General features: G+C 42.3%; 1 long non-coding RNA gene across 1 annotated transcript in view; it reads right to left on the minus strand.

The window, feature by feature from the left end:
* Positions 1–9,609, minus strand: part of LOC130852986 (uncharacterized) — a 51,507-nt gene extending 41,898 nt beyond the window's left edge. Inside the window, exons 1-2 of the long non-coding RNA XR_009053621.1 lie at positions 9,598–9,609; positions 8,245–8,279 (exon numbers count right to left, since the gene is read on the minus strand). This is a non-coding gene — a long non-coding RNA (uncharacterized LOC130852986). The remainder of the gene's footprint in view (positions 1–8,244; positions 8,280–9,597) is intronic.
* Positions 9,610–10,323: the final 714 nt, after the last annotated feature.

The following is a 10,323-nucleotide window of genomic DNA, read 5'->3' on the forward strand; positions in this document are numbered from 1 at the left end:
CCTCTGTCCATTGCTTCACTGGCAAGTATTTTCTCCCACTCTGAGGGTTGTCTTCTTGTCTTGTTTATGGATTCTTTCACTGCGCAAAAGCTTTTAAGTTTCATTAGGTCCCATTTGTTTATTCTTGATTTTATTTCCATTATTCTAGGAGGTCAAAAAGGATCTTGCTTTGATGTATGTCATAGAGTGTTCTGCCTATGTTCTCCTCAAGGAGTTATGCAGAAAACTATAAGACACTGATGAAAGAAATCAAAGACGATACAAACAGATGGAGGGACATACCATGTTCTTGGATTGGAAGAATCAACATTGTGAAAATGACTATCTTACCCAAAGCAATTTACAGATTCAATGCTATTCCTATCAAATTACCAATGGCATTTTTCACAGAACTAGAACAAGAAATCTTATGATTTGTATGGAAACACAAAAGACCCCAAATAGCCAAAGCAATCTTGAGAAGGGAAGATGGAGTTGGTGGAATCAGGCTTCCTGACTTCAAACTATACTACAAGCCCACAGTGATCAAGACAGTATGGTACTGGCACAAAAATAGAAAGGAAGATCAATGGAACAGAATAGAGAACTCAGAGGTAAACCCAAGCACATATGGGCAGCTTATCTTTGACAAAGGAGTCATGAATATACACTGGAAAAAAGACAGCCTCTTCAATAAGTGGTGCTGGGAAAATTGGACAGCTACATGTAAAAGAATGAAATTAGAACACTTCCTCAGTAGTTTTCTATAATATACACAAATTAATTTTCTAATTAAAAAAAGAGAGAATAAACTAGTGGTTACCAGTTGGAGGGGGTAGAGGCAGGGGCAAGATGGGGAAAGGGGATTAAGAGGTACAAACTACTAAGTATAAAATAAATACACAAAATAAATAAGATACAAGGATGTAATATACAGCATAGGGTATATAATCAATATTTTATAATAACTTTAAATGATGTATAAACTATAAAAGTATCAAATCAGTACGCTATACACCTAAAACTAATATAACGTTGTACATCAACTATACCTCAATATTAAACGTTACTCAAGAAACTTTCATCAAATTAGAAAATTATCACCTTAATTTCATCAAATATACTAGAAGTTACAGGTGAACAGGTCAATCAATTTGACTTCACAAAAATTTCAAATTCCTGCACCACAAAAATCATTGTGAATAAAAACAAAACTATGGTTTCCTGGGGAAATATTGGAAATGCATATGTATTATTAATTTACTGCTGTTTTAACAAATTGCCCCAAAACTTAGTGGCTCAAAACAAGCATTTATCGTCTCACAGTTTCTGTGGGTCAGGAATTTGGGAGCCACTTAGCTGGATGGGCCTGGCTCAGGGTCTTGTATGAGTCTGCGGTCAAACTGCTGGGGGGCTCCTCTTACCTGAAGGCCTGCCTGGGGCTGCAGCATCCCCTTCCAATATGGCGCCCTCACAGGAGGGGCAAACGGTGCTGGTTGTCAGCTGGGTTGCCTGGGTTCTCCCCGATGTTGCTTCTCATTTTCCATGGCCTCTGCCCATGACCTCTCCTGCAGGATCACCTGGACTTCTTTACATGGCTGCTGGAGTCCAACACAGAAAGAGGTAGGAAATACGCCAGCAAGTGAAAAAGAGCACCCAAGAGAGAAGCCTTAGTCTTTTCATAACTTAATATCAAAAGTGAGATTCTGGGCTTCCCTGGTGGCGCAGTAGTTAAGAATCCACCTGCCAATGCAGGGGATATGGGTTCAAACCCTGATCCAGGAAGATCCCACATGCCATGAGCAACTAAGCCCATGCGCCATGACTACTGAGCCTGCGCTCTAGAGCCCGTGAGCCACAACTATTGAACCCATGTGCCACAACTACTGAAGCCCACGCACCTAGAGCCCGTGCTCCGCAACAAGAGAAGCCACCGCAATGAGCAGCCTGCCCACCACAATAAAGAGTAGCGCCTGCTCACCACAACTAGAAAAAGCCCATGCACAGCAAGGAAGACCAATAATAGATAGATAGATAGATAGATAGATAGATAGATAGATAGATAGATTGATTGATTTTTCTTTTTTAGGTGAGATCCCTTCACTTTTGCTGGGCTGTGTTCATGGCAAGTGAGTCAATAAGTTCAGCCTAGACTCAGGAAAAGGGGATTACACAAGGGCATGAAGATCAGCAGGCAAAGATCATCTTAAGGGCTGCCCACCACAATGTATGATTAAAAATCAGTAAAAACTACTAGATATAAAATCCAACAGAAAAATAGAGTTGAAGACACTTTAGAGAAGAATAAATTGGAATGGTTAACACACATAATACAATACTCAACCTCATTCATGCATTAAAAAAATGCACATTAAAACGAGACACCAAGGGGCAGGGAGGGTGGGGGGGACTCGAGGGGGGGGCGTCAAGAAAGGGAGGGAATATGGGGATATGTGTATAAAAACAGTTGATTGAACCTGGTGTACCCCCCAAAAAAAAAATGAAAAAAAAAAAAAAAAAGAATAAAAATCCTGAATTAATTTAAAAAAAAAAAAAAAAACGAGACACCAGTTTTCACTTACCATACCAGAAAATATTTTAAAAATCTGATAGTACCCAGTGTGGATGAATATGTGGAAAAAATGCCACTCACTGTTAGAGGCACTATCCTTGTAGGACAATTTAGCAATAGTTCTCCAAAAAAGATAATGCACAATAACATTTATCCCAGTAAATCTACTTCCCTAAATTTTGTGCAGATGTATATGCAAATATATATATTGACTTGCATTGATCCAATGCATTTAATTGAAAATTACTGAAAATAATAGACTAAATAAATTACAGAAAGCTAGGCAGCTGTTAAAAAGAATGAGGCATACACAAAAATAAACTCAAAATGGATTAAAGACCTAAATGTAAGGCCAGACACTATAAAACTCCTAGAGGAAAACATAGGAAGAACACTCTTCAACATAAATCACAGCGAGATCTTTTTTGATCCACCCCCTAGAGTAATGGAAATAAAAACAAAAATAAATAAGTAGAACCTAATGAAACTTAAAAGCTTCTGCACAGCAAAGGAAACTATAAGCAAGGTGAAAAGACAACCCTCAGAATGGGAGAAAATATTTGCAAATGAATCAACAGACAAAGGATTAATCTGCAAAATACATAAACAGTTCATCCAGCTCAATATCAAAAAAACAAACAACCCAATCAAAAAATGGGCAGAAGACCTAAATAGGCATTTCTCCAAAGAAGACATACAGATGTCCAAGAGGCGCATGAAAAGCTGCCCAACATCACTAATTATTCGAGAAATGCAAATCAAAATTACAATGAGGTATCACCTCACACCAGTTAGAATGGGCATCATCAGAAAATCTACAAACAGTAAATGCTGGAGAGGGTGTGGAGAAAAGGGAACTCTCCTACACTGTTGGTGGGAATGTAAATTGATACAGTCACTATGGAGAACAGTATGGAGGTTCCTTGCAAAACTAAAAATAGAGTTACCATATGACCCAGCAATCCCACTACTGGCCATATACCCAGAGAACACCATAATTCAAAAAGACGCATGCACTCTAATGTTCATTGCAGCACTATTTACAATAGCCAGGACATGGAAGCAACCTAAATGTCCATCAACAGATGAATGAATAAAGAAGATGTGGTACATATATACAATGGAATATTACTCAGCTGTAAAGAGGAATGAAACTGGGACATTTGTAGAGACATGGATGGACTGTCATACAGAGTGAAGTGAGTCAGAAAAAAGAAAAACAAATATCATATATTAACACATATATGCAGAATATAGAAAAATGGTACAAATCAACCGGTTTGCAAGGCAGAAATAGAGACACGGATGTAGAGGACAAACATATGGACACCAAGTGGTGAAAGCGGGGAGGGTTGGTGGGGAATGAATTGGGAGATTGGGATTGCCATATATACGTTACTAATAAGAAAAAAAATACCAAACTGTACACTCTAAATATATGCAGTTTATTGTATGTTAACTGTATCTCAATAAAAGTTCTTAAAAAAAAATATAGTGGGCAAAAAAAAAGAACGAGGCAGATTTCTATCTGCTGATGGTAAAGAGCTCTCTGTTATTTTATTCAACGAAGCACAGGGGAGAGGAGTATCTATGATTGCTTTTGAAAAGAAGAAAAACCTATACACACGTATATCATTATATACATAAAACTTTCTGAAAATGCTAAGAAAAATTGTCACAGTTATTTCTGGGGAAAAGGATAGCACGTTTTACATTGGTTAAATTTTTTAACCAAATGTACTTGATTAGGTTGCAATTTAAAATATTAGATGTGAAAAAACAAAAGCCTCATCGAGAGGTCACATACTAAAACAAGGCCAGGTCGACAGTGAGTGCAATTTGCCAGAAGAGTTTCAGGTGAGGCTTAGGCATAAAGAAAGAAAGGAAAGGAAGTCTGATGTATTTATCACCCACGAAGCTCCAGGCACTTTGATTTAAGTTCTCCCTCAGCACATACACTGTGCTCTAACCACACAGAATGGCTGCCTTCTGACCACACTTCAAAATGCCTTTCCCTGCCATGAGTTAGGTCCTGGACCTGTACTGCTCCCCCAGACTCCTCTACCAGCTCAAGTCAAAGAGGATGCTGTAAACATCTACCCTGAGATTACAACTTGCAGTTTATCCTTCTTTAGGAAAAAAAATTTTTTTTGTTTTTAAAATGCTAGAAAAAAAAATTTTTTTTTTAAGGATAAAAGAAAATGCTCTTTCTGAATTCTAAACCAGCCTGGGGACTTCCCTGGTGGTTCAGTGGTTGGGACTCTGCGCTTTCACTGCTAAGGGCCTGGGTTCAATTCCTGGTCAGGGAACTAAGATCCCACAAGCTATTCAGCAAGGCCAAAAAAAAAAAAAATTGAATTAAATTAAAAATAAAAAAATAAACCAACCTGGGTAAGCCCCTGCTTAGCCACCATGCCTCCAACACACCCTCAGGGCCTTGGCTCTCCACAGACCAGAGCATGGAAAGGGTACAAAAACTCCCTGCACCCTCGGAAAAAATCACTCTCTCTCTCAATGGGCAGTCATTGTTGTTCTACCTTCCTGTCTTGTGAGTTGAATCAGCCTCAGTCTCTCAGGGCTGAGATTCTGCTTACGGGTCTATGAGGCTGACAACACCTCCGGTTCTCTCTAAGGAGTGTTAGCCACTTGGTAATCCTCACCCGTTGATGGTGATGGGCACACAGTGTGCCTTCAATAAAAGCTTGTTGAAAAGCAATGGGACTGAGCTGATGTGAACAACATCACCTCTGCACAAACCAACATTGACGGTCAGCCTAGAAGGGGATATGACAGAGACAAGATCATCATTTCCGAGGAGTTTCTTGGGAAGAAGCGGTTATTTCCTCCCTCTGCAGTTCTCATTGCCTGCCCCTCTCCAGTTCTTTGATATGGAAGATTGTCGGGTAAAATGCACATTCAGACTTAAGATACACCCCCCTGGTTCCTTAGCCCCCTTTTCACTAATCTGAGCTGCCTCTTTCATCCTCCCCAGAGTCAAAACTCAGGGGATGCTTCAGATGCAGGGCGTGGGGTTTAAGATGCTAAGATTCATTGTGCGTATGTTGCATTGAAATACCCATTGGACATGCCAGGGGATGGTAGAAGGGCATTTGGGGCAAAAGGGACTATGAAAACAAAAGCAGGGCAGGCGAGCAGCATGGCTACAGCCTCAGGGAACAGGAGCAGAGCCTGGATTAGAGCAGAGACAGCCATTGAAGCAATTGGCCTCCATTTTATAACAGCAGAAACAGCTGCAAGAACCGCAGCGGTTCAGCAAAGCCAAGAAGGGAGAGCCAGATCTGAAATGGAGGCCCCCTCCGCCCCCCCCCCCCCCCCGCCCATCTTCTCCACCACCAGGGACAAAGGGCCAGTTTGAATTTGTGCCTCGCTATTTTAAGAACCAAAGATTTTCATTTGGCAGGCACTGTTCACACAACACAAACTCTCTTTCCTCTGACATAACTTCTTTCTTTAAGAAGAAAAAGAAGAAAGCCTCCATCATCGCAGCCCATGGGTCCAAACAATGGCAAGAGCGTGGCTGCCAGGGCTCCGTGAAGGGGGCCTGTGTGCCCGGGCGGCTGTCCTCCTTATCTTTTATCTCCTGCCTGCGCCAGAGCTCCTGTTTGTCCTGGGTGTTTTGACGACTTCTCTCCTTCAGCTGCTTTGACAAAATTTGCCGCCTGCCGGCTGATGCAAAACAACCCTCTTCTTGTGCCTCAGCCACTCTGTCTTCTCTCCAGGCCACAGGGGAGAAAACGTGTCTTTGTGGCTTCCCTTCAATAGCTTTCTGAATCCAAACCCCTCATGGGCTCTGGCAGGAGGAGCCCGCGAGACTGTGAATAGATGGTGTTGTTTGCTCCTCTTTGCAAAGCCGGCCTCTGGGCATCCAGAAATGCATCCACCGCCCAGGCCTGGTAGTTTGGGGACAGATTCATGGGCGAGCTGGCAGATGCCCCAGCCCGTGGAGAATTATTATTGCTCGTCTGTGTGCAGCTCATTCAAGTCCATCTACAAAATGCTTTCAGAACTGCTGGCTCATTGGATTAACACTTACCGTGGACCTACTCTGTGCCTAGCACAGCCCTCACCATCTACTATCTCCTGGAACCTGTGATTAGGCTCCACTGTGGGTACCATTCTAGTCTCATCATTTTACAGCCGAGGAAACCAAGTCTCAAAGGGGTAAGGTGACAAAAAGTTACAAAGATCCAGCTGGAGGTACCAATAGCTTCAGTGATGCTCAGGGGCCCCTAAAAAGCATCTTATTCTCTGCTAAGCAACAGAGAGGGAATATAACCCCCACCAGCCTAGATGCTGTGTACCACACCCCTCTCCCCACATGAAGGGCAAAAGGGAGAAATAACTGATTCCCCTTTCCCTCACCCCATATTCCTCCTTTCCACATTCCACAAAGCCCCCTTCAAATAAAGAATGGAGCCTAGGCTGACAAGGCAAGGTGGCCTTCTTCACTATACGTTCTTAACCTAAGCATCTCTGATGTGTTCAGTTTGGCCTTTGCTGGACACTGTAAGGTGTCCCAGGATGTTCCTCAGGCTCAAGAAGCAAAGCTCAAAAGACTTGACTCTGGAACTATGAGCTAAGGGACCTTTAGCAAGTCACTTCTCTGGGCCTCATTTTTCTCTCTGGTAAAATGGGGGTGCTGAACATACTGCACGGGGTGTTGGAAGGGTTAAAAGACAGGAAAAAATGGCTGTGTGAGGACAATACCAGCTGTACTGTAGCAGCAGCAGCTGTGTAAATACTGGTACTACGGATAGCAGCAATAGTGGCAACATCAACTTTAGTCCTCCACTTTGATCAATCACACAAGCAACATTTCCCATGCGCTCACCAGGAACAATGCCTTATTCCAGAAGCTCTCATAGTTTCCTCATCTGCAAAATGACTGGTGGTGGCATATGGGAGACAAGAGGTGGTCTAGTTGATATGTCTACCTGTTAGTACAGAGCATGCCATCTGACCACCAATGGCACAGATTGATCTCATAGATATGTTTTATCTGGCACCTAGTTTTTTCTGATGTTTTTTTTTTCAAGTGAGCCTGAATTTTAAAATTGGAAGTTCTGACCACACTGAGCCTATACTTATACAAGGGAGCAATCAGATAGAATTGATAAAGCCTTCGTTCTTATACAGGGCAAGCAAGCTCCAGTTCACCACAGTCCCCACCACTCCCTATTGCCTCATGAACACTCAATGTCGTTTCCATTTGTTACTGCAATTATATTGCTGTTGTCCTTGTAGTAAATATCCTGTCCATATGTATGAGGGTAACACTAGCTGCTATAATTAACAAACCCCCAAATATCCACAACTTCATGTAATAAAAGTTTATTTCATGGTCTTGTAACAGATGATGAGGATGGCTTTCCTCTAGATGGTGATTTAAGGAGCCAAGCGCCTTCCATCTTATGATTCTGCCATTCCCTCTGGCTTTGGTATTTGGCCTTCAGCCAGAAAATGGGGAGAGAGAGAGAGAGAGAGAGAAGGAAAAAAACCAATCTGCTTCTTAAAAGCCCAGGCATAGATGGGACATATATCACTTCCTACACACCTCATTGGTCAGAACTAGTCACATGGCCCCATTAGATGCTCGGCAGGCAGGGAAATATAAATTCCATCTGGGAAACCATCTCTGACAATAACTCGAGTATGGGAGAGGGAGCACTTACTTTTTGTTGCCATCAGTTTCTGCCACATCTTAGCTCTAGGAAAGTGGGGGAAAATAAAATACAGACTAAGAGCTATAGGATTTTTCTTATACTCACTTATTGTACTCATTTATATTCTATCTCTGGTGGGTACTTTAGTTTTCAACGTCTGAACTGCAAGTCCAGGAACAGAGCAGATTCTGCTTCCATAGTCTGGGTTTGAGCCTCAGATTCTGCATGTATAGCAAGCTCCCAGGTGATGTCATGATGCTGATCTGTGGACCATGATCTCAGTAGCAATACTCTAGCACACTAGCCTTCCTAGACCACCTGCCTCTCCTCCCAAACTGCAATCCCCTCCTATATAAGCTCCTGTCTCTCTCTCTCTACCTCTGTCACACTTCAATGAAATGATGTTTATTAATCTGAAATGATGTTTATTGGTCTGTCTTCCCCAGGAGACTATAAAACCCTCAAGAGCAAAGACTATATTATTCATGCCCAATACATGTGTGCTGGAAGAATGCATGAACTTTTACTGAGAACCCAGCTACATTGTAGGCATACAATGCTGTATATTCCAGGCTACATGGTAAACGAAATGAACAAACTCTTAGTATTTCTCATGTACCCACCTTGGTGAAACATGAGCCATGATGTGACAGAGACACTCTGGCCTCAAGGGGCTTTGTATCTAATTGGGGTAGTGAGACTTAGGATGCGACTTAGGCCAAAAGAAAGCTGGGGGAGAACAGTTAGGGGTGAACTTGCATGCTGCCTACTCAGGGAATCTGGAGAAGGGAGAATGAGAGGGAATAAACTGCTCTTTTATAGGTGGAATCAGCCATATATGTGCACTGGTGCCAACCAGAATCCTCCTGTGTTATGGGCTGAATTTTGTCCCCCCAAATTCCTATGTTGAAGTCTGACCCCTAGTACCTTAGAATGCAACTGTATTTGGAGATGGGGTCTTAAAAGAGGTAATAAAACTAAAATGACTAGGGTGGCCCCTAATCCACTATGACTGGTGTCCTTATAAGAGTTTAGGACACAGACATACATAGAGGGGAAACCATGTGAAGATACAGAGAGAGGACAACTGTCTACAAGCCAAGGAGAGGGTTCTTAGAAGAAAGCAACCCTGCCAACACCTTGATCTTGAACTTCTACCTCCAGAGCTGTGAAGAAAACATTTTTCACTTCCTGGGCCAGCCAGTCTGTGACACTTCGTTATGGCAGCCCTAGCAAAAGAATGCACCTTGCCTATGAACTTCTTTGCCACTCAGAGTCCTTGCCTTTCAAAGCAGGAGAAGGAGGTAGAAGGTGGATATCTGTAGAAACACCTCTGGTGTGATGTTAGGCAACTCACCTTACCTTATATAATCCTCAACACAACCATGTAGAGGAGGGAATTCCCTGACGGTCCAGTGGTTAAAACTCCACTCTTCCACTGCACCAGGCACGGGTTCAATCCCTGGTCAGGAAACCAAGATCCCACAAGCACAGCACAGCCAATAAAAAAAGAAAAAAAATTTTTAAAAACAGCATATAGGATAACTAGTTATATTTTCCCCTTTTTGTAAACAGAGGAAAGTGAGGGTCAGAGAGATGAAGAACTTTTCCTCTCTCGCAGAGAGAAGTCAAGGAAGCCAGGTTTACAAGCGCCTCTATGTACCATAGACCCTAACCTCCCTAGGCTCCACCATGTTGCTTCTCTCAACATCAGCCCATGGACCTGTTGAGAAAATCAAAAGGTAGACTGTGTAGAGGAGCCATAGAAAGTATTTTTAAACACTGTACGTCCGAGTAGCATTGCAGTTACAAAACAAATCCGATGCCATCCCTGAACAAAGGGAATGTAAGAAAATATTGGGGTTCCGGCCTCGATACCCACATTTCTAACCTTTTAACACTAAACACCCTATGATGGCAAGTTCTACTCGTGTTCCCACTCTTTTCACTCAAGTTGGCTTTGTGAGTTGTTGGTTTTATCAAAATTGAGTGAGAGTGTGTTCAATACAATGTTGGATTCATTGGGGGGGAAAAGCAAAAGAAAAACCTTGGTTCTTCAATGCCAGGAGCTTACAAAGACATATAAAC

The sequence above is a fragment of the Hippopotamus amphibius genome, chromosome 5 (assembly GCF_030028045.1).
Source record: "Hippopotamus amphibius kiboko isolate mHipAmp2 chromosome 5, mHipAmp2.hap2, whole genome shotgun sequence".
Lineage (NCBI taxonomy): Eukaryota > Metazoa > Chordata > Mammalia > Artiodactyla > Hippopotamidae > Hippopotamus > Hippopotamus amphibius.